Below are 22,497 nucleotides of genomic sequence, written 5' to 3'. Positions count from 1 at the left end.
TCTAAACGTCTTTTAAAGACCTCCAGGGATGGTGACTCAACCACTTCCCTGGGCAGCCTATTCCAGTGCCTAACAATCCGTTCCGTAAAGAATGTTTTCCTAATATCCAACCTAAACCTCCCCTGACACAACTATAGCCCATTCCCCCTCATCCTGTCACCAGGCACGTGGGAGAATAGACCGACCCCCACCTCGCTACAGCCTCCCTTCAGGTACCTGTAGAGTGCAATAAGGTCACACCTGAGCCTCCTCTTCTCCAGGCTAAACAGTCCCAGCTCCCTCAGCCGCTCCTCGTAAGACTTGTTCTCCAGACCCTTCACCAGCTTCGTAGCCCTTCTCTGGACTCGCTCGATCACCTCCATGTCCTTCTTGTAGTGAGGGGCCCAAAAGTGAACACAGTACGCGAGGTGCAGCCTCACCAGAGCTGAGTACAGGGGGACAATCACTTCCCTGGAACTGCTGGCCACACTGCTTCTAATGCAAGCCAGGATGCTGCTGGCCTTCTTGGCCACCTGAGCACACTGCTGGCTCATATTCAGCCGACTGTCAACCAATACTCCCAGGTCCTTCTCTGACAGGCAGCTTTCTAACCACACATCTCCCAGCCTGTAGCGCTGTTTGGGGTTGTTGTGCCCCAGGTGCAGGACCCGGCACTTGGCCTTGTTGAACTTCATACCATTGGCCTCAGCCCATCAGTCCAGCCTATCCAGATCCTCCTGCAGAGCCTTCCTACCCTCGAGCAGATCGACACATGCACCTAACTTGGTGTCGTCTGCAAACTTGCTGAGGGCGCACTTGATCCCCTCATCCAGATCATCGATGAAGATGCTAAAGAGGACTAGTCCCAGTACCGAGCCCTGGGGGACTCCACTAGTGACCGGCCTCCGACTGGATTTGACTCCATTCACCACAACTCTCTGGGCCCGGCTATCCATCCAGCTCTTAACCTAACGAAGTGTACTCCAGTCCAAGTCATGAGCAGTCAGTTTCCTGAGGAGAATGCTGTGGGAGACGGTGTCAAATGCCTTACTGAAGTCAAGGTAGACCACGTCCACAGCCTTTCCCTCATCCACTAAGCCTGTCACCTTGTCATAGAAGGAGATCAGGTTTGTCAAGCAGGACCTGCCCTTCATAAACCCATGCTGACTAGGCCTGATCACCTGCTTGCCCTGCACCTGCCGCATCATGACACCCAAGATAATCTGCTCCATGAGCTTCCCTGGCACTGATGTTAAACTAACAGGCCTATAGTTCCCCGGGTCTACCCTCCAACCCTTCTTGTAGATGGGTGTCACGTTTGCTAGCCTCCAGTCAAGTGGGACCTCCCCCGATAGCCAGGACTGCTGTTAAATGATGGAAAGTGGCTTGGGCAGCTCTTCCTCCCGTTCTCTCAGTACCCTTGGGTGGATCCCATCTGGCCCCATCGACTTGCGTACATCCAAATGCTGTAGCATGTGGCCAAACATTTCCTCATGGATTGTGGGGGCCACATCCTGCTCCCCATCCCCTTACACCAGCTCAGGGTACTGGGCGTCCAGAGAACAACTGGTCTTGCTGCTAAAGACTGAGGCAAAGAAGGCATTAAGCACCTCATCTCTTGTAACTAAGTTTCCCCCCCGCATTCCGTAAAGGATGGAGATTCTCCTTAGTCTTCCTTTTTGTGTTCATATATTTATAAAATAATTTTTTGTTATCTTTATCGACAGTAGCCAGATAGAGCTCCAGGTGAGCTTTGGCCTTTCTAATTTTGTCCCTGCACTGCCTTGCAGCATCCTTGTAGTCCCCCTGAGTGGCCCACCCTCTTTTCCAAAGATTATAAACCCTCTTTTTTCCTAAGCTTGAGCCACAGCTCTCTGCTCAGCCAGGCCGGTCTTCTTCCACGCTGGCTTGTCTTTGGGCATGTGGGGACAGACCGCTCCTGAGCCATTAAGATTTCTTTCTTGAAGAGTGCCCAGCCTTCCTGGACTCCTCTGCCCTTCAGAACCACCTCCCAAGGGACTCTGTCAATCAGTGTCCTGAACAGTTCAAAGTCAGCCCTGCAGAAGTCCAAGACAGCGGTCTTACTGATCCCCCTCCTGACTTCACCAAGTATAGAGAACTCTAACATTTAATGGTCACTCTGCCCAAGACAGCTCCCAGCCACCACTTCTCCCACCAGTCCTTCTCTGTTAGTGAACAGAAGGTCTAGCGGGGCACCTCCCCTGTAGGCTCACTAACCAGCTGCGTCAGGAAGTTATCTTCCACGCTCTCCAGAAACCTCCTGGACTGCTTTCTCTGGGCTGTGTTGTGCTTCCAGGATATGTCTGGGAAACTGGAGTCCCCCACAAGAACAAGAGCTAATGATTTCGCAACTTCTGCCAGCTGCCTGTAGAACTCCTCATGCATCTCCTCTCCTGGTTTGGCAGTCTATAACAGACCCCCAGGATGCTTCCCTTGTTGGCCTTCCCGCTGATCCTAACCCATAGGGACTCAACCTTATCATGCCCAGGCTCAAGTTCCACAACATCAAAACACTCTCTAATATAGAGAGCCACTCAACCACCCCTTCTGTGCTGCCTGTCCCTTCTGAAAAGCCTATAGCCAGACATTGCAGCACTCCAGTCATGAGAGTGGTCCCACCACATTTCTGCGATGGCAACCAAGTCATAGCCTGCCTGCTGCTCATTGGCTTCCAGCTCCTCTTGTTTGTTACCCAAGCTTTGTGTATTAGTGTAGATGCACTTCATTTGGGCCATTGCCTTCTCCCCCAGCCTTGCCATTGTTCCCCCGGTACACCTCCAACAAGCTGTATTTCAGCCCCATCCCCTTTCTTACCTAATTTAAAACCCTCTCAATGCGTCCTGCCATCTCCTGGGCTAGGATCCGTTTTCCCCTTGGAGACAGTTGGGACCCATCTTCAGCCATCAGCCGGGTGCCGAGTAAAGCGCCCCATGGTCAAAAAAAAACACAAAATGTCTATGTTAACATTACTACGATTTCTGTGTTGGCAATACTACCATTAAACAATGTTCTTAAGTGCTACGTCCACACATCTCTTAAATGCCTCCAGGAATGATTACTCCACCACTTCCCTGGCTACCTTTTTGTGGTGGTTTTACTCAGCTGACCTCCATGACAGCTGACCTCCTTTTAGCCCCCTGACCAACTTCAGTGCTCTTTTCTGAATGTGTTCAGTCAACTCAGTATTTTGGTATTGAGTAACCAAAACTGAACACAGTACTTGAAGTGCAGATTTACCAGTGTCATGTGCAGAGGGACAATCACCTCTTTGGTCCTGCTGGCCACACCATTTCTGATGCAGGCCAGGATGCCATTGGCCTTCTTGGCTACCTTCTGGCTTACGTTCAGCCAGCTATTAACAAGGACCCCCAGGTCCTCAGGTCCTTTTCTACTGGGCAAGTTTCCAGCCACTCTTCCCCCAGCCTATACCACTACATGAAGTACATCTCTGTTTTTTAACTTGTTTGCAAAAATGGTGACCTCTGAAATTTTTATTGCTTGTGAACCATTTTTGAAGGCACAGTAACAAACATGTTTCTTCATTACTATAATACTTAATTTTAACTAGACCTAAGAATTCCAATTCAAATTCCTGCTCTGTGCAGTCTTGGAAGATCTTTATTCTCAAACTCTAAGATAATGAAATATGAATCTATATTAATTAAAACAGTAAGTTTGCTTTACTCCCACATCTTCTGTTGTACTAAAACACACCCCCCCCGGGGGGGGGGGGAGATGGTATTCTTCTGTGCTCATCTCCTGCTTGCTCTTTCTATCTCAATTTTCATACCTCCAAACTAAGTCATAATGCAGGTCATTAGGTTGATATAGCTGGGACAATGAAGTTATTATTTGCTTAATCATTATTTCAAAAAATTACTTATTTAATTCTCTATTTTCCACTACCTCCTAAATTGAATGAGAAATATGTCTTTATAGTCATCTGAACTCATGAAAAACTTAAGCATTGAGAGATAATTTGTAGATGAAAGAGCTGTTCATTTATTTTTTTGTGGTAAATTTTTCAAATAACCATGGTTCACTGGACTAGAGATGGAGGAAACATTCTTTAAAAATCAGAAAAGGAATTTTCTGCTTTCCATCATGTTAAGATTGTGAGTTCTGAGTAAGAAGAGTTTTTTTTTTTGTTGTTTTTTTTTTTTTTTTTTTTTTTGGTTTTTGTTTTTTTTTGTTTACTTGCTTGCTTGCTTGTTTGTTTTTCCTGTTCAATCCCAGGAAAATATTTCAAAAATTAAAAACTGAAAATTTAATTAATTCTTGAAGGTACTGAATTTCCTACTAGAAGTATGTCTGAATATTGAGCATAAGTACAATATGTTTTAGGACATGTTGTTCCCTACAACTTTTGCTTGCTCATCAGTCTCACATCATTTGACCTGCAAGGAAGGTGGGATACCTGTGCAATTAGCTAAATAGATCCTTAACATATAAATTCTCATATAAATTTATTTTTATGCACTATCATTCTATGAAAACCTTCAAGTTAGCGGTTTATTTTATGAACAACTCTTCTAACATAAAAAGTTTTGAAAATCTGGACAGGTGAACTCATTAAGCCCATATACAAATATTAAAATAAAAGCGGCACCATTTTTAAAATGAGGGTATTTATCTTCGGGAAGATAAATATATATAAGTAGGTAAACTTCAGCTGTGGAAAGGAAATATATATATATATATATATATCTTTGGGGAAGATAAATATATATAATTTGGTAAACTTCAGCTGTGGAAAAAAAAAAGAAAAAAAAAAAGAATGCAATCTTTGCTTTAAAAGCAATTAACTCAGATCTGAACAAATTTGAAACACATACTGAAGTATTTCCTCTGCACATACACATTTTTAGAAATATGTATATGATATGAAAGTTTATCTTTTCATTTCTGAAAAAAAGAAAAAAACAACAAAAAAAAAAGAATGCCAGAGTAGGAGAAAAGAATACAAGGCATTGTCCTAAAGCATAAGGTCTTCTAAAATATATTGCCAATGAGAAAAGAGGAAAAAAAAGTACAGTATAAATATGCTTATTTGTTTGCAGTTGTATGAAAGGATATCACTAGCAGAGAGCCGTAGTCAGAGCTCTGGGTTAGCATACATATGCAGAATATTTATTTAAAATTGACTTTTTTTTTTTTTTTTTTTTTTTTCCACATTTCTTAATTAATCTTATGGGTATTATGGACACTTAAGCCCAAAACATTTAGTTGAGGCAACCCATTTAGGAAACCAAAGATTCTCCCTTAAGTCAATAAAACCAGAGGAAAATCTAGAAGTCATAAGGAAGAAAAGAGATGAAAGTTTAGGATAGACCCTATTTTGCTTAAAACTGATCTTTCATACATTCACTTACATGGATGCACCATCCAGGACTGGTGTAGCATCTTCAGGGCTTTGTCACAGTTCTCCCTGAGTTCCAAAGTCATTAAATTCCTAGAGACTTATTCGATCTTTTGTGATCTTCCTGAAATATATGAAGCTGAGATCTGTTCAGTTCTTGTATGCTATGTTATAGATATTGCTGTAGATATTACAAGACATAATTTATTGGCAGTGAATAAATGAATGTAAAACTGCTTATAGTTAAATTATGACATGGATTAAATCACTTGGTCTTTTGGCCAAATATTAAAGCCCTTTTTTTCTTTTTTTCTTTTTTTTTTTTTTTTTCCCATAATTTAAGATTTTATCTCAGATTTTGTGATAAAAATACAATCTGATATGTAACTTTTACATTTATAATGCAATAAATATTGTTGGTGTAAAACAAACTACTAGCTTTGTTAATAAAACACTAGGTGCTCTTCAATCTGATTTAGTTTTCACACACGATAGCTGTTTTGTTTAGGTGTTAAAGAAGGTTGTTAAATAAATCCTTTAGCACTGAACTATTTCATAAACTGGAATTTCAGGCCATTCATCATAACCTGAATAACAGAAGTCCATTTTTTTTGCATAAATCCCAGCAATCTTGTATTTTAAACCTAAAAAAGTGCTCCCTTCTGAGAGTGTTCTTAAAAATAAAACAATTTTATATTAAAAATATAAATAAATTAAATTTATGATAATATTATAATAAAATAATAAAATAATTAAAATTATTGTAATCATTAATTATAATTAATTTTATTAAAATATAAATTTTCTTTCAAAGAAAAAAAAATCTTAAAATTCTGACATGGTTTAAATACTGTGTGTTGACTAAGTCATTTATATCAAAATCCTTCATTTCACTGCCTCTCAAGGACTGTTACTTAGAAATTTATGTGTAGGGTGGTTGTACATAACATACTTTAGGAAAAAAAAAAAAAAAAAAAAGAAGTGAAAAGAAGGTTTTGAGTAGGCAGTCATGAATACAACATGAAAAATAGCCAATATTTTCTGCAATTCAAATTGAAGGCAGAGATAAACCAGCCCTCCTGATTTTATTAACAAGAGAATAAGAAGTGGTTTAGCTTTTGCCTCCTGATTAAGCTTTTGATTTCTTCCTAATTGTAACTCCTCCACTTCTAAACATCTGACATAAGAACTGTAAAACCAGTATCTGTGATGTATCCAACCTTACTTTTCCTCTTATTATTTTACACAGAAATTTCCTCTCTTTAGTGTTTTGCTGCCATTTACAGTCATGCACACAGGCAGCAGGAAGTGTTTGTCCTATCAAGACAACTGCAGGGATGACAATCACACATTTTAAGCTGATTCATTAATTTTCATTTATAATTTTCTCCTAACAAAATTTATATTTTTAATGTTTTCATTATTATTATTTATTTATTTTTCTCAGATAATAAGCTAAGATGACATAATAGGTTTCTATTAAAAGGACTGATTGGGGAAACTTTCTCTACCTTCTTCCCCTTGGTACATGATCACATCTGATTGATCACTACTGATTTATGCAGGAATGACTTTTCTAAATGAGATGTGCAGGAGAGGTATATTTTTTTGTGGTTTATAACGTATGAGGAAAATTAGTGCCAAGGCAGGTCAATGAACTCGTAATTGGCTCAAATTAGCACTGCTACCGGCTGTGAAATTCTTTATCTGCAATGGGCCGACGTGAGTGCAAAATTCTTTATCTTTGAAACATCAAGGAAAAGAAAATAATCATTTCCAGTCTAAACAGATGTAAGCTCAGTACTTATACCATAAACAACATATAATACATATCACAACAGTGGAAACTGGTTTATGCAAACCAAGAGGACTCTCACAGAAATATTGAAATATTGCAGACAATATTATTAAAAAAGTCTTTTTTTAATTTTTATTTATTTATTTATTTATAGTTTTATTCTTAAACAAATAACTGTTTATACTGATATTTTTCCCAACAGAAAACAGACCATAATTATTAGCTGGGTAATGCTCTCATGACTTGCTGGTGGAAAGTATCCTGCCTATCGAAAAGGTATTGGAACTAGATGATCTTTAAGATAATCTTTTTTAAAATGATCTTTCAGCCCAAAACACAATTCTGTGATTCTGTGATTATATGACTGTAATTTTGTTATTCTTCTTGATTTCTTAAGATTTATCTAAATGTTCTGTTGTTTTCATGCTGAGTGAAAGAGACCACTAATTATATGTTTACAGACTTGTCTTTAGCACACAACTTTTCTTCTTAAATTCTGAACAAGACACTCCAGTTTAGCCACAAAATCTCTCATCATTAACGTAAAATGGACCTCATCAAAACAAACAAACAAACAAACAGATTTTGGTACCAGTTTATATGACATAAGAGAAAAGCTTGTGCTATAAGAGAGAAATTCTCAGAAGTTTTCAATCAAAATTACAGAAGACAGAAGCTCAGGAAAATAAATTAAAATATTGCAACTCTATGTTTAAAAACTGTCATTCCAAAAATGTGCTATATATCAATTATTTTTGTGGTTCTCTTTACTGCACATTAACTCATTAATTTTTGCTGGAATTAATCCCCTTCTCTAATAATAATAATAATTGGAGGAGGAGGAGGAGGAGGAGGAGGAGCAGTAGCAGCAGTAGTAGCGGTAGTAGTAGTACTGGCTCAAACTGCTCAAACTACATCCACGACAAATTCATGGATCTTGATTTCTAGCAAGGCACAGGAACCAGAACAAGCTACTGATGCTTATCAACAGGAAAAAGGATACAAACTGACCAGAAACTGAAAACAGAAAGTCTAGTCATCTGAAACAACTTTGCAATCTTCAGCTTTTGTTATCACTGAAAGATTGAAGAAGCAAAATGGAGCTAGTTCCCAAAGTTAATTGTGTTGAGTGTTTGTGCAGTAGACTGCAATCTGCAGAAAGTGAAAGGAAAAATGAAATGCAATTCACCCAAATAGATGTAAGCCTATAATCTTGGACTATTTCCTGGACAGACAAGCTTTACATTTACTAGGACTTTCATTTTTGTTGAAATGAAAAAATGAGTAAATGCATGATAATAGCAAAGAACAAAAAGGTTTATTTATTTATTTATTTATTTATTTTTAAGAAGAATTCTATATACTTCACATATATATATACATATATATATACATATACATATATATACATATACATATATACGTGTATATATATACATATACATATATATATACGTATATATATATACATATGTATACATATATATACATATACATATACATATACGTATATATATATATGTGAAGTATATATATGTGAAGTATATAGAATTTATATATACATATAAAATTTATTTTCTTTTGTTTTTGCTAAAGAGAGCATTTTGGCCTCTACCTATGTAGGACACTTTTAATTGATGAAAGCTTTAAAAGAAGTGTTAAGAATACAACAACAACAACAACAACAACAACAACAGAAACATAATAAAAATTTGAACTGTCATGTCATAAATTAGTAAAATCCTGTGACTGACACTTTCATGTAAGTCCCTGTCTTCATCTTCTACCTCCATTTGAGGAGTCCCAAGCTTTTTGGAGATTTCGTCTTATTAGTCCCTTCTGTGTAATAGTTTTCTTTTGAAGTAGCAGTAGTAAAATGGGATATAATCACGTAACTGACGAAATACTCTAATTCTTTTTTCTTTTTGATGTAGTCGTCCTTGGTATGTTGGCAATCTGCCCAAACTTTGCATCATTATGGATTTTACTAACATAAGGTTTAATAAGCATTATACAGAATTGTTTTTAATAACCCCTCTCCTGACAACCATTAGCCTTCCGGCATCCTGATAAATTTCCTTACATTTTAACCCATAATAATCTCTCCTTTGTGGCTGTATTTGTCTTTACAGTTCTCAAAGTAGAGAGCAATAGAGTAATTTCTTCCAGGTGCACTGAAAATTGTTTTGTGTAAGTCAAGACAAATTCATCAGTTCCATTAATATTGCCTAAGAATTCAATTACCTTCTTTTTCAGAACATCAGATTTGTCTATTGCGATTTGATTTACACAAAACCTAGATTTATTTTTTTATAGAAAAATAAATAATAATATTTTGACTTTTCTAGTCAAAAAGACTTCAGCACGTGCTTAATAGAACCACTGCATTACATGACCCACAGAAAAGTGGGTGGGATGACTAAGGTATTCACCTAAAAATGCACTCCTGATCCAAAATGAGTGGACAGTTGCTTAGATTACATGAAGGATGTGGTAGATTCTAATCCTCTGCCCAAGATAAAATTTTCAGATGGGTGTTTCAGCAGAACTGTGATTGCATATGCATTTTTATAAACTCCAGATATACATTATGTCTTTTCATGGAATACTTAGTGTCAGATCTTAAATGTTATATTAAGAAGTTATACAGATCTAAAGTAGGACTATAACAGTGATAAGTTACATCGTGAGATACTAAATCTACAAATAGAAGGAATATGATTTTTCAGTTTGTATATCCAGGATGTATTTGCAGTCTTTGCTGCCAGTTGTCATTACATGACTCATCCATTCCTGATGTAGTTTGTTAGAATACAAAGAAGCTTATTCACATATGTTGCTGATAACCATGAAACTTCAACTGGATTAATGCTAAACATTAATAAGGCATATTATTTGGTCTCAGAAACCCGTTTATGCAGGGACATAAGAGAACTACAGTATAACTTTAGTATAACAATAGGAAAACTGTCATTTGCTTATTTAAATGTTAATCATTCATGAAAAATGTCACTTATTTCACATAAATATGTATGTTTTTTTAAATTCTAACTGTAAAGCTTCCAAGAGTTTATTTCTACCTCAGGTCTTCTTCATCTGCTCTTTTCCTAAAGACCTTGAATTTTGTGTTTAATTTTGCAGTTTGGGGATATTCTGTTAACGAAAAATCTAAAAAGGAGGAATAAAGTATTATGGAGAAAGATAATAGGCCAAAAGATGAATAATATATTTCAATCTGCTGTTCTACTCTTTGAAATATTCTACCAGAGCTGGACAACTAAAGGTTTGATTATTTTCTTTAGAAAGGGGAACATTGACTCTAATAATATAGTATTCTTTAAGAGACATTGACAGTCCTTTACACTATTAAATAAAATAGTTTGTATCATGCATAGTTTTGCATAGAGAACATGACTACAGCTCTATTATTTTTATAAGACACTAAACTTCAGTTTCTTTCCCTACTCTTTACCCCTCTGTTTGATATTTAAAATGATATTTTAGTTTTATTCTTAATCAAGTAACTGTTTATACTGATATTGTGAACAGCACTTGCCACTTTTGTAAAACATATTTACACGGTTAAATTCTGCAAGTTATCTGCACAGTTATCCTTAGATACTCTTCCATGACTATCTAACATGACCTTGCAGTAACCCCTGTGTGATTTTAGTAAATATTTTTACTTATTGAATAATTTGCTAGCTTGAAGTAATTAATTAAGACTATCAACATTATATATATATATACACATATACATATATATATATATACATATATATATATACACATATTTAATTGGGTATGGCCAATAAATCCATTTTAAAATGTAATTTTATTTTGTACTGAAATAAATCAGAGATTATGCTTCTGGGCAACTAACCATTTATCCGCTGTAAAAATCTACTCTCTAAGTCTATAATGACCTCATAATAATGTGTACAGTAGGCTCGGACAGACACACATTACGTTTTGTGATGGTATACATATGCAGAGCTTGTTGAACAACAGAACCCTTGAGCAATGGTATTTTAACAGATTATGACCATTAGCCTCACCATCCAAACTGACTGAGACACAATATCTTACCAAACAGCAATGATAACTATAATAAACATTCTTCTAAATTATTTGAGTTTTAATCTAAAATGCTACTAGAAACCTAAGAAATATGTGACATAATTTATATCCTAAAAATTTCTGCAAATCACCTCAATGAAAACATTAGTGCAATAAGAAAACAACTACTTGACTAATTACAATACTGTCATTAAATATAGCAAAGAAAGAAAGAGGAGGATTTTATGTTTTGATTTACTGTAAACCTCTTCTAAGCACTGTGAGTAGTCAAACAACATCAACCCTAAAAACATGATAAAGAGTATCAATATACAGACTGAAACCCATGTGTGTATTCCACATTTAACTCATGCAAATTTTCTTAAAACAAGCCTTATGACACATAGTCTCTTATTACCAAATTCCTTCAAGTAACAATGATTTAATGTTTTTAATTACATGTGTGTGTTAAAAGATATATTTGAAACAAGAAGCACTTTAGAACTTGTTCTGATTCCCATGGAGAAAAATATTGTAGTTCCCCCACTGGCTTCAGTTTGCATTTACCTGGGCATCAATTTAAAATACCACAAGTGGATATAGAAAGAAGTTGCCACTCACTATATATTTCTCAATAACTCTGTGCTGTCCAATTCCCACCTTTTAAGGTTTCTTCTATACCTGCTAAGAGGTACGGGTCATGTTCAGATAGATGAAAATAAGCATTATGTTTACTTCCTACTTAGTCACAGATGGAATTAATATTGATTCCTACATTCCATTACCAACTGCCAAGGTTTAGAAGAAACCTTTTGAGACAGGGAACCTTAGTCCTGCTGCATGAATGCATAAGAACACCTCAGATGTGCATTTTGGTAAGTTAGCATAGTTAATAAATAATTATTATTTAAAATTACTTCCTTTATATTTTGACAACTGCCATCAATATGTTGCAATATTTTTTTTAATTGCTAAGTTGTATAAATGATAACAAAGAACTTAAAAAAATATATGTTTACAACATGCTACAGGTAATTGTCCCCTATTCCTTCAACTCCAGCTGAGCATCCAAGAAGAAGCAAAGAAAGAAAATGAAGGAAAATATGTTTGATAATGATAATGATAATGATAACGATAATGATGATGATGATGATGATGATGATGATGATAATAATAATAATAATAATAATAATAGATGAATTATTAAGATGTTAATTATAGAGACTTTATTTATGTGGTAACTTACTATTGCATGACTTTGTGTACGGAAGTTGTTGCCAAGCCAACTCCTAATGATTTTTTCTAATCAACTTTGGAAAATAGAAAGGTTGCATGGTAATTAAAATAACTCTTTTTTTTTTTTTTCCTTTTTTTTTTTTTTTTTTTTTTTTTTTTTTTTTTTTCTGTAGTCTTCGTGCTATAGTGATTTGATGATAGATTTGTTTCATAAGGTGTTCAATTTTCAGCAGTTTAATTTGAGGAAGTTTTCCTTCCCAATATTTACAAGTAGCAAATCACTTTGAACAAGGTGTTTCCTGCAACTCACAGATATGCTTAGATGAAAAGAGCATAGCTCCTTACATTTACATGGGGTTGATCAATGCAATTTTCTCTGTCCACTGTTGTCAGATGGAAACATTAATGACCAGTTAAGATTAAGAGGACAATCCTGTTGATGTTGACCATGAGAAGCAGTCAAACTCTTCAAAAGTTCAAGTCAAACACATATGGAGGACAACAAATCACCAGGATAGAGTACATAGGAAATCTAGAAATATTGGTAGAAATATAAGCTGTGAAAATATGTTGAAGTCAGAAGAAATCAGAGATTTTTTTTTTTTCCTTAGTAATATTTAAAGACTAAATACTTTTTCTTTAGTTTCTTTAACATTTATCTTCCAAGTAATGTCTAAGTACAACATAAATTTAATTACTCTTTACGTTTTAAAATCTTCATGACTTGCAGAAGATAGTGCATATGTCAGATAAATGTTTAACAAGAATGGTTTATGATGCAGCCTTGTGTTTAAAGAGTTGTGTCCAATAAAAAAATAAAAAATAATAAATTAAAAAAAAATAAAAAAAAAGGTTATTGTCCATAGCCCAAAGAGGTATGGAATTTATTTTTGTATAATTCTCCTTTTAAGCATCAAGGAACTGTTTATCTGCTTTGAAAAATGGGAGCTTTTGCTGGGAATATTTTCGCTAGTGAGATGTAGTCAGATGTTTCCTATGGGAACAAACCATGTAACTCTCCTAGATAAACAACTGTAAAAAGTCAAAAAGGGGGAGGAGAGATGAATGGTGATCAAAGCTCTAACTCCTTTGTGTGAATATATTTTGAGAATCAGAGCGAAATTAACAGAAAGTGACTTAGGACACAAATATCTACATCACATTTTAGTTAATCTTTTATTTTTGATTCAATTTCTTTTTTTGTTGTAAACATCTACAAGAAACAGAGCCAGGGAGAGATCAGAACAGCATCAATAAGGAAATCACATATGTGTCTGAAAGGTAAATAACAGAACTTATTTCACATTAAGTATTTTTAAGATATTTTCAGAAATACACAAAATATATAAATAATTAAAGCAAAATCTTTGATTAAATTGTCTGCTTTCTTAGAAATGACTACGTACACGTAAAAACATGTTAGAATAATTTTTCTTTGCAAAATAAGTTTTAAAAACTCACAGAGTAATTCCTATGTGGAAGATGAGTCAAAATGCTCCATAGAAATTACACTTATCCAAGAAAGTATTCATGATTATGGATTTAGTTTCTGAGTGGATGGGGGAGAACAAACACACATATAATTTAGTGATATTCCTGAACAATGTGCCTGCTTGGCACATGTTTGTGACAAAGAAAATAGAGTGAACTGAAGCCACAGTTTCACAAATCCAATAATTCAACATAAGATACTGTTGTCCTTTCCCTCCAAGTTGCTTGTTTGTGTTCCAAGATACAATTTCTTTCACCTCCACTGAATATTTGTGTGACTGAGTGATGAAAAAAGTCAGGGAAATTAATTCAAGTAAAAATAATGTAGCAATAAAAGCTTATTATTAAATGATACTGGAACCCATGTTTATAATTTATTATTGATAATAACAATTCTTTCTTCAGAACAAAGATCCCAGGCATGGAGTTGTGAAGGAACCACTAGCGGGGAACTTAGGAAAAGTGTCATTAACTGAAACTTCACAACTGGGCCTGGGAGCCCAAGGAGGAAAATCAACTTTTTCTGCCTTATTAATAATATAGTCAGCTAGTGCTGAAGTTACTAGGTTAGTGAAAGTGACACAATAGAATAATATAAAGATTTGTTGATTTGTATTTATTTATTTATTTTCCCCACAATGATTTGAAAGAGAACCCGAAATCAGTTTGTCATTTGCAGTTAAAATTTCTGCATTAGGCTTTTGTGTAGAACAGAATCCTAGCCAAAAACACTTACCTCAAGAAGCAAATACCTTTCTGGTTGTTTAAGGAAAAGAATGAAATAAAACATATATTGCCTGAACACAGTATTTCAGTTCCTATAACACATAGTAGCTGATTTATCAAACTTCACTGAAGATTTTGAGCTCCCCTTGAATGAATCTTGGAAAGTGGATTCTATTAACAGATGGACTAAGGTAGACGGATTCTGTTTTAACATGTAATTGTGGAGTGCAAGTCCATGAGATCCATAGCTAGAGAAAAGAACTTGTCCTCTCCCTCTATCAAGAACTGTATCTTTATTTACCAAGATACTTGTTCACATAGCTAGTTAAAGACATATAATCATTCCTTTTGTTACTGACTTTTGTTACTGATATTTTTACTGACTTGATGAGCTCAACTTTTTTAACTGTCCTGAAAGTAATTGACAAAGATGACCAGTGGTAGATGCTGCAGTTGCATTTGAATAGGAAATTCAATTTTCCCAAATGTTTTGTGAACATATAGCATTTCAGAATATCAGGGTCAATAGATGTAAAGATTCAGAGCTTAACATCATTTATTTTGATCAAAGTTGTAATATATTGTAAGATACCATGAAAACAAAGAAACAAATAAACAAACAAAAAACACACCACCACCAACAACAAAAAACTTGACTGCAAGTGTCACCTTTCCTGAGCATATTTACAACATCTTGTAGGGAATTTAACAGGATTGTAAGACAGTTCCACAAGCAATACTTGCTATTTTTTTCAAGGTATGCATAAGATTAACTCACCCTATAAAAGATTTCCCTCTCAAATACCCGGGCAATGGGAGAAATTCCCTTTGTCTACTTAGGGTATTGTCTACTTAGAAATTCCCTTTGTCTACTTAGGGTATTGTCTTCAGACTCATTCAGTCCCAATTTAGTGACTAATTGCAACACATCTTGGTGCAGTTTCATCTCCACAGTCCTTGGCTCCCCAACCTGTTCCTATAAAACAGTTACTAAGATGAAAAAATATTCCAGCCAATAACAGCAAATATGACATGAAGCAACAGCAAAAAGTTGTATCTTGGGAATTTTTGTAGAATATTAGAAAAATAATGTTTTATTTATGAAGACAGTGCAGTGCAATGAGATGTCCAAAGAGGCTGTGGCACACTTGCAAAATTTCCAAGCCTCAGCTGTACAAATTCATGGCTGACAATATAATATTGGCAATTGTAACGTAGAATAGGGGCTGGGCTGAAAGACCTTTAGAAATCCCTTTAAGAACAAATAATAACAAATAATAATAATAAAAAAACAATACTATTTATTTATTTATTTATTTATTTTTCTCCATGTGGAAAGGAAAGGACAGCTGCAATTGAAAAAGTCTATATGTGGGCAACGGACTTCACTGCAAAAATCTTTTAGTCTGAAGATTAATTGTATAGATTTTTTTTATTATTATTATTTATTTATTTATTTATTTTTCCCCCGCTCTCTCCTGATGGCATCTGGCCTTTTCAGACAGCAACTTCAGTCTGCTTTCTCTCAGCACAATTCAAGCATAAGTGATAATTCAAGCATAAGTGATTTCAAAATAAAGCTTCTTCTATCATTCAAAAGCAATCTCAGTAGAGACACTTAGTGAACTATGTTAAATTATATAGAATCATAAGATTTGAATATTTCAGAAATATTTTTTTGTTTGTTTTTGTGTACTTATATGCACTTTCTAGCTATCCTGAAAAAGGAGAAACAAACAAACAAACAAACAAACAAACAAAAACACATAAGATTTCTCCAAGTAATGCAACTGAAAGACCATTAATGATGAGCTTTGAAAAACAAAGACATAGACTGATTGTAAAGGGGAAAAAAGAAACCCATTTCTCTTTCCAGGTGGAACATGACAGTTCTCAGATATTTGTACATATATATATTTGCCTGTGTATGTTAAAGAATAGATTAATTCAATGCAATGAAAGGCAAAGTTCAAACAAGAAGATGCTATCTCTCATCACCTTATAGTCACCTGATCCTGAATCATGCAATCGCTTCAATCACATGAACAGTACCAGCCCAGAGTTTCAATACAATTAAAGATAGCAGGTAGGAAAGTAGCTGACAAGATTTCTTTAAGGTCATCCTTAAGGATTAAAATGTTTCTAAATTTAAAATTCTTTATAGTGATAGTAAAATAACATTGTAGTGATTAATGGATTTGAAAGAGATTCTTGATTTAAATAGAATTTAGAATTTGGATGATCATCAGGTTTCTCAAATTAATTTATTTATGCTTTATCATTAAAGGTATCACTGAGTTATAAAGTAGGTGTTTCAGCAGGTAAAACATGAAACCCCAAGATCAGAAAATCACTTCTCATTCACTCAAAAGACATGTGATCCCTGTCTTCTTAATCTTTTTACAGTTTTTGTTTGATCTCTTTATCATTATAAACAGAGTATGAAAAATACTGTTTTTTCTTCTTCAATATGTGCTAAATATGCAAGTAAAAATAACAGGAGATAAATACAGAAAGAAAAAGGATGAAGCCAAATGAATGAGAAGGAACATAATGTACATCTCCAACAAATACTTTAAAAGAACATGATAATCTGTTAATGTGTGGTCAGTTATCCCCATAGGTATTATTATGTTGATTTGAGTATATTAGAATAGGGCTCTTAACTTTTTATGGCTATAGTAACCAATTATCAGTTTCATCATAAGCATTTGTAGTTAACAGTATTTTCACATTATTATTTATCTGCCTGGCTGCAAACCTGATCCTAATCCCAGAGCAGCTGACTCAGATTTAAAATCAATGTTTTTGTCATATTAGTATTTTGTCTTTGAAACCTAATTTAACTACTATATATGTATTCATGAGGACAAAGGCAGAGTATCACCGTTATTTCCAGCAGCAGCTAAGTGTCTTAGCTGAAAACTATCCAGAGAAACAAAATTTCTGCAAAGCAATCCTGAAAGGCACCTGGGAATAACAATGCATACAGGCTCTGACACTTCACTTTGGTCTTCGTAGTTGGATGGTAGGTAAAGTTTGCCTCTCACTTTTTATTTTTCACTTCTGCTCTCAATGACATGTGCAAGTCAGATACGAAAGATATAGTCCAGACAGCAGTTCAGTTCAAATTCTTTAATACAGAGAAGTTATATGAAGTTGTGTGTTTCCAACTGACTTTCTAAATGTAACAAATAAATATATATGAGTTCTCTTAAGAGTATCCATTTGGTAATTTTGGTCAGTATATGTAATACAAAGAAAAGCATGAGTTCGGTGAATGGAGAAGAGACAAACATTTCCCCTATGAATAACCCAGCTCATTTGCCCTTGGCTCCAGAAATGCCTTATTAAGGTTTAGAACCATCCATATAGAAGGAAGGGGCAAGAGAAAAAGGAAAACCAATCAAACAAAACAAGCAACAAATAGCCAAGTAGGGAAAAAATCTACAAATATTAGAAAGATAGTTGATATGATTTCCTTAAGGGATCTGTATAAAACAGTGGTAACTATATGCAGCTCCTGACTTCTTTGTATCGGCATTCTTCCAATTCATCTACTGAAACACGTGGTGATAAAGCTGAAAACAGTAGGTTAATATTCTTTTGATGTTTTATATTGACTGATGACCATGCCAGCACATAAATAAATAACCTCTAGGAAGCATACAAATTATATGAATCATAGATTCATATGCATACATGATAGTTTAATGTATATTTAAGATACAGGTTCAGACAATTCATTAACATCTGTCTGTCCTGATATTTTCTTCCTCTTCTAAAGCCTGTTGCAGAACAGAGTACTGTGATTTAGTAAGTTTAATTAATTTTAAAGGAATATTTTAAATGCATGGAGGGTTCTACAAAATGACATATAGAAACAAAAGAGTTAACACTTCCTAGGCTGTATAGTCTATTACTTAACTGGCCTTACCAGTTGAGAAACATTTGCAAACGGCACAATTTAATTAACGAATAAGTGGGTTATTTGTAAAAGGACATCCTGTCTAGAGTATCCTTATCTGAGGGATTTCACTGTTTACCATATTCTGTTTATCTGGAATGATTTGGTAAAGAAAAGGTTGAATCGCCTGAAGGTTTATAAACCCTGAAATTGTCCCATTTGGGCAGAGCTCATTTGGGCAGAGGCTGTATGCTGCTGCTGCTCTGTGCTTACCCCTGTAATTACAGTAATAGACTACTTTTGTTCTGACCTGATCTAAATCGTATTCTGGTTACTTCTACAACAGACATAATAAATCAGAATGTTTTCTATATAAAAAAAAAAAAAAAAGAGTACAATAAAAACTAATAATAGAAAGAAAAATTGATTTGTACGAATCTACAAAACTACAAAATTTTTAACATTAGAGAAAATGCACACTGAAACTTTGTATTTTCAATTGTATTTGTCTTTTACATATTTTCTTTTGTTATAGCTTGACGTGTAGATCCATTTATTTATTTTATTTCCTTTGGATGGTAAAGGATATCCATTTAAAGATTCTATATTAGTCATATCTATTCACTTTGAACGTTAATGTCTTCTTCATATGTCAACAATCAAATGAAGAGGAGTAATAGTTTGCATCTACATTATTTCCAAACAGTTTCTTCCTTTTTAAATTGCAAAATTTACTGAAATGCCATCAGTTTCTTGAGAGACCACTCATATCCTTTGCAAAAATATAATCTTCAACAGTCTGTGAAGGAATTATAATAAGTCCCAAAACAGTAACTTGTAGCTTAGTTTTTAGTCTATTTTCCTTTTTATTCAACAATTAAGAAAACTTTATGGGATTCCACAAAAGGTAAGGTTTTTCTATAGACTACTTTAATTGTCATGCTGCTATTAATAAGCTCTCCCTGCCAAATGCTTGGATAGAGTTGTTAGCGCAGCATGCAAACCATAGCTTCCATGCACCTTCCTGCCCAAAAGCTAAAATTCTGACAAAAAGCTCATTACATGGCCCCTTGTTTTCTGCAAGCTGAGTAATGATTTATTTGCCTGCAGCCCATCATTCTGGTTATTATCACACAGTATCTTTAACACCTTTCTGAAAGGCACAGACCTCATCACCCAGAGGGGAAGGATATGAAATAAAATAGTAGATTAGGAATTGGAAGGTCTATGGACACATCAGTCTCAAGATATATGAACACTACCAGAACTCTCTTCAACATAGACAGGTTGTCTGCCTGTGTACATAGCAAATGGATGAATGAATTGAGGTTGGTGCTGACTCAGTAATCTGCTTAGTGTTCCAAAACACAGCAAATATTCTCCTTAAATCATCTGACTGGACACCAAAGCAGACCTCTAACTTACATGTTTACCCTTGTATGGGTTTTTTATGTTTTTGTGGTGGTGGTGTTTTTTTTTGTTTGTTTGTTTTTCTATATAGACCATGTTTGAGAGACTCAGTTTACACAATGTTATCTAATTTCCTTCTCAGAAAGCTGTTAAGACAGAATGAATCATCAAAGCAATGCAAAACTGACTGTCTGGTGGAAAGAAAAGTCATACATATAATTGTCAGACATAGCTATGTCATCCCAAGACACACAGCTTAGATTCTATCTTCTATATGAATCATTGCACTTATCCTAAAAATGCAGTTGTTGTATCATCATAGTAGTCATCATCATAGTAGTCATCACTGACACATTCCCTACTGTTAATAGTGACATTTAAAACCCTGATCAGGTAACTACCAGCTTGATGATGCTTATGCAGAGCAAGTGCAAAGAATAATGTCTTCAGTCTCTCAGTAACATTTTACTCCTTCTTTGCAGGCATTCAGATGACCACAGAACATAAAAGGCAGTAATAAACAAGATGATTGTCCCTTTACAGAGTATGGTAGATTCTACACATGCTGATTCTCTGAGCCTGGAAATATCTAATATATTTTTCAAATGCATATGTAATGAAAAACAGCTGAAAAACCTTGTGTTCACACAATCAAAAAGATGTTCCAGAAAAGGGAAATTTTATACACTCTACCATGGACAGATTGATGTAAAACATTCTTTTTAATTAATTCCACATGCCCACATCCCCCAGAACAATTTTATCAAGGTAAAAGATTTCTAAAAATTACTTACTAGAAAAAAAGTATTTTCTTCCTTCTGTAATATTTTTTCCATTATAAATAATATAATTTGTTAAACACAGAGTCTGCACCATGAATTTTCTCCTGCTGCGTCTTCCTGAAACAATGACCATTATTCACACAAAAATACATCAGGGATTTTTTAGTAGCTGTAACATGGTGGAAGTATTCATGAGACTAAGGCTGTCATTAAAGTATGTCTGCAGGATTGCACACTGCATTATGCAGTCAAGGACTATTGTATTAATGTACTTTAAGATATGACAACATTAGTCTAGCAAGGAATGTTAACACATAGCATGAAGGATGTTACATTGATTTTTATAGAAGATGGACTGTGATATTTATTATTAGTTCTGCTGATAATGTCCTTGCTTCAGCTTCAAATCATAGGCTTCTACATTTGCATTCTTTTCCAAGTTGTGCTGTAGCAGAAATCAGTAAGTTTCATTCTATTACACTTATCTTCTTAAGAAGGATTTTTTTCACGAGTCATCATTTCTCCTCCACAGTTTTCTGACTTCCTTTTCTGACTTCAGCTTTGCTAACTACAGGAACAGGTTTCAAATAATTTACATTGAAAAAAAATAATGAAGGTTTTCATGATACACGGTTAGCCATTTTCAAGAAGCAGTTAAGAAGGTAGTAAAAGAAGATTAAATGACTGTAAAATATCATCATATCAAAAAAATGTATACCTACCCCTCTCATTTTAAAACGTGCATTCATAGACCTTCATACATACAGGACATGCTGAAATACATGAAATAGATATTGAGAAGGACTCAATTTACTACACTTGTGTTCAAAGGTCCCTTTGAATCCACCTGAAATTTCCTGTGGGCTGATCTTAAACACATGTAATACTCTGTACTAAAACTGTACCCAATTCCCAGTGACCTGAGTGAAAGACTGTGAAATCAGTACATGTTTTTGTTTTGATTAAGGAACCTTGAAAAAAGCCTAAACCTTACAAGTTGCAGGTTAATATAGACCACACTGCAATGTGATACCTCATGAGAGCTTCATAATAAATTTGCACTTAGTTTCAGTCTCAGGCTAATTCAAACTAATTTTCTTAGTATTGCTAGAGCTCTTTTATGCCTCTCTTGGTCATGCTTTAAGAATTATACATTCTAAATTCTGCTTGTAATAGCAAACAATACATAATATCAAGAAATACTAAAAAAAAAAAAAAAAAATAGTAAAAAAATTTAGACCTTCCTGAAGAGATAAATTATACACAACTTGTGGTTACTAGAATTATTTTTTTTCTGTAAAAAAGTCAAATGTAAAAGAAAAAAAAAAAAAAAAGTCAAATATAAAAAGTCTACTTGAAAACATAAGGCTTAAAAATAGAGCTGGGAGAGACACAACCAGGACAGCTGGACCAAACTGGCCAAAGGGATATCCTATATATTATGGTGTCACACTCAGCAATAGAAGCTGAGAAAAAGGAGGAAGAGTGCTTATGGAAAAGAACAGTAATGTCATTTGTCTTCCCAAGGAACCATTATTCCTGATAAACTCTGCTTTCCTGAAAGTGGCTGAAAACTTGCCAGCCAATGGGAAATAGTGAATAAATTCCTTAGTTTACTTTGCCTGATGTGCTGCTTTCACTTTACCACCAGTATGTGCTAGCTTTAGTTAGCAAGAAATAGTCATCTACTTTGAGAGTTCAAAAATTCAGTTTCAGATTCAGTGTCATT

The sequence above is a fragment of the Oxyura jamaicensis genome, chromosome Z, assembly GCF_011077185.1.
Source record: "Oxyura jamaicensis isolate SHBP4307 breed ruddy duck chromosome Z, BPBGC_Ojam_1.0, whole genome shotgun sequence".
Lineage (NCBI taxonomy): Eukaryota > Metazoa > Chordata > Aves > Anseriformes > Anatidae > Oxyura > Oxyura jamaicensis.
Note: the sequence above shows the minus strand (reverse complement) of the source record.